Source organism: Frieseomelitta varia, unplaced genomic scaffold (genome assembly GCF_011392965.1).
Source record: "Frieseomelitta varia isolate USP_RPSP 00005682 unplaced genomic scaffold, Fvar_1.2 scaffold_283, whole genome shotgun sequence".
Taxonomy (NCBI): Eukaryota; Metazoa; Arthropoda; class Insecta; order Hymenoptera; family Apidae; genus Frieseomelitta; species Frieseomelitta varia.
In genome coordinates, this window is record NW_025110016.1 from 56,401 (window position 1) to 59,342 (window position 2,942).

A 2,942-nucleotide genomic window follows, 5' to 3' on the forward strand; every position below is an offset into this window, starting at 1 on the left:
ACTGGATTTTTCTGTTTATTAATATCTCGCAATTGAGGAAAAAGACCGTTTCCGCTTACTCGCTGTTCTTTGTCGACTCGTGTGGAAGATGAAACCATAGATGATATTATTGACTAAAGAAAAGATAGATCAGATGTGAAGCGAAACTTCGTGTCTCAGAATCTGTGAAAAAGTCACTGAATTTTTTTTTAGTGCACTCAATGCTTAAGGAACGGTGAATTGGAGAGCTATATCAAGTGAAATAACTAATTGTAAGTAAAATGAAATCCGTTACAGTGTTGTCAAAGAGTGTATCACCCCAGCTATCAAACACAAAATTAGTATCTAAAATTATTTTATAGCTTATATTTAATTTTACATTTAATGTATTAGTTATTTTATATTTAATTTTATATTCAATGTCTTAATTATTTTATATTTAATTTTATATTTGATGTGTTAATTATTTTATATTTAATTATTGTATATTTATGTATTTATATGAGTATCAAAAAGAGCTCCTGGTTTTACGAATTCATCGATGGGTTTTTCCACGTAGACTATTGAAAGTTTAGATTTTAGGTTATAAACGACGTATTAATACACATGTTAAATATATAATTTATACTTCATTGTTTTCAAAAGTAACTCCTAACTAACTAAATTCTCAATTCTTTTTTAAAATTACTTTGGATTATAATGGCCACCGATCGATACTCGAGAAAATACTCTGAAGATACAAAATCTTAGCTTCATTTGCTTCGAAGATAGATACTTCAATTTTAGATGAAATCCACTACACTTAAGATAAGAACAGGTAGCTAGCGTTAGGTCCGATTAAAACGAGCAAATCTACTTGTGTACTTCTGATCAAACATTGACCTATACTACTTGAGCCCAAAACATAAGACACGGGAAAACATTGAACATCGAATTTGTTCTAGTCAATCAATAACAAATAAAACAGCCGAAGTCGATCAAGTAGTAAATAACAGACAAAAAGTCAAATCATTCCAAGTAAAAAATTTATTTACATTCTACAGATTCACGATAGGTTCTAGTATATTAAAATTCTAAAAATGCTATTAACACATAGTTTTTAATATGAATGGTTTACATTTCATGAAACGAAACGAAATGATTTTATATTTCTTTGAACGATTAAATTCTCCGCAAAACATTCTACGAAATTTCTTTGAAACCGATGATCGATATCGTCCAACGTCGAAGTATGGAATTTCACCTAAAACGATCGAGATCTCGCCTTTTCCAAATCTCATTTTCACTCTGTTCCTTGAGAAATCATGCGTACCGATTTTTCTACGTTTCTTAATAATTGACTCATCTTTTCGAAATCTTTGGTTTAAAGATCGCATCTCATTGCAAAATTTTCCATGTCTAATCGGGAGAAACTGGATCATTGTATGTACTAATGTATATACACTATATGTTTGTAAAGAAGAAATTAAAAGTATACTTTAAAAAGGTAGTGGACAAAGCAGAATACTCTGAGAAAATAATGGAAAGTGTACCATTTAAAACGCGCTTCGTTTTACGCCGATATCTGAATGCGTTCGGAAGATACAGCGCTTTGAAGTTTACGTGAATTGAAACTCGCGCCAGACTCTCCGCCATCTTGAATTGGCCGCCAGACGCCGTGATCTATATTCTTTCCTGGAAATCTGTCTGTCACTGACCACTCTCACGTGCGGTAGGTCAGCGACAAACAGCTCGAGTGAGAGGGGGCGAGCGTGCGACAAGGACGAAGAGAGGAACCGGTCGAAAATTACCTTTGTCTTTACACAACGATATCTCTGGAACCGGAAGACGTATCGAGATGAAACGAAAAGTGTTTTAAAGGTAAAGGTTCAACGCTTCTAATCATGTGTATTTTCATCAGAAATTACAAGCAGTTTTAGAAGATAGAGATTTGAATTTCCGCCTTCTCGTTTTTCATTGTTACTGTCGTGAAATATTTTTTGAGGGAAAGAAGAAAGAAGTTCACTCCAATTCATTTAAATATTAATTTAAATTTAAATTTTCAAAATGTGAATTTCCGTGCGCCTCAACGGATGAGATTTCTTATTCCGGTGGAGACCTTGAAATGAAATTTGGTGCCCGCTGTGGAACTTTTGTGTCGATCCGAATATCCGAATATCGTATTTTATTAACAGCGAGGATTTTCAAATATTAGTTCCGGGCAAAGAGAATTTATCAACGGTTAGAATAAGTCAATTTATTGGAAGATTCGACCGAGTAAATATAAGATTCTGCCTCGACGGTCCGATTAATTGATTTTTCTTCGACCAAGCAATTTTCTGATGTGAAACCTCATACTTTTATCTCCATATTCCATGTCGCTCAGTTCGCTCCTATCTTCGGTACGTTCGAAAATAATTTATTGCAAACAACAGAATTGCATTAAATTGAATTAAATTTTAAAGGATCATCGATAAATATTAATACGATAGAATTGAAAATGATACTTACGAAAAATGTGTGTGAAAGAAAATTAAAAAAATTTTTCGTTCAACTATTTCGAATAAAATTGTCCGTCTTTTGTATCATGAAAAAAGAACATCGTAACAAAAAGCTACAAATTTTATAAATAATTCAAAGATAGATTAATCGCTCGAATACGCGAAAAATGAGGATTGATGACTAGTTTCTCATTTTACGAAAATAGAAATCTCCAATAAATAGAGCTGCCCAATAAGTTTGTACTTTTTATGCATAATTCCATGAAGCGATTCACGATAACACCGTGTACATATTCGGGATGCAGTATTTTCCGGTAATAACATAAACGATCATTCATTATCGGTATTTAATGCATTGGTATTTTGCATGGCAATTTGTCTCGTGATTGTTAGCTCAGCCAACACGTATGCTTCATTTCGATGCGATTAAGAACGGCGTGACTTATTAATCGGTACACGTTTTGTTTCACGAGACTCGAAATA

General features: G+C 33.0%; 1 protein-coding gene and 1 long non-coding RNA gene across 3 annotated transcripts in view; one reads left to right on the forward strand and one right to left on the reverse strand.

Moving 5' to 3' along the window:
* Positions 1 to 2,942, forward strand: part of LOC122529295 — a 20,438-nt gene that overhangs the window by 14,057 nt on the left and 3,439 nt on the right. The gene's annotated exons all lie outside the window — the stretch shown is intronic.
* Positions 1 to 2,942, reverse strand: part of LOC122529292 (defensin) — a 9,740-nt gene that overhangs the window by 2,848 nt on the left and 3,950 nt on the right. The gene's annotated exons all lie outside the window — the stretch shown is intronic.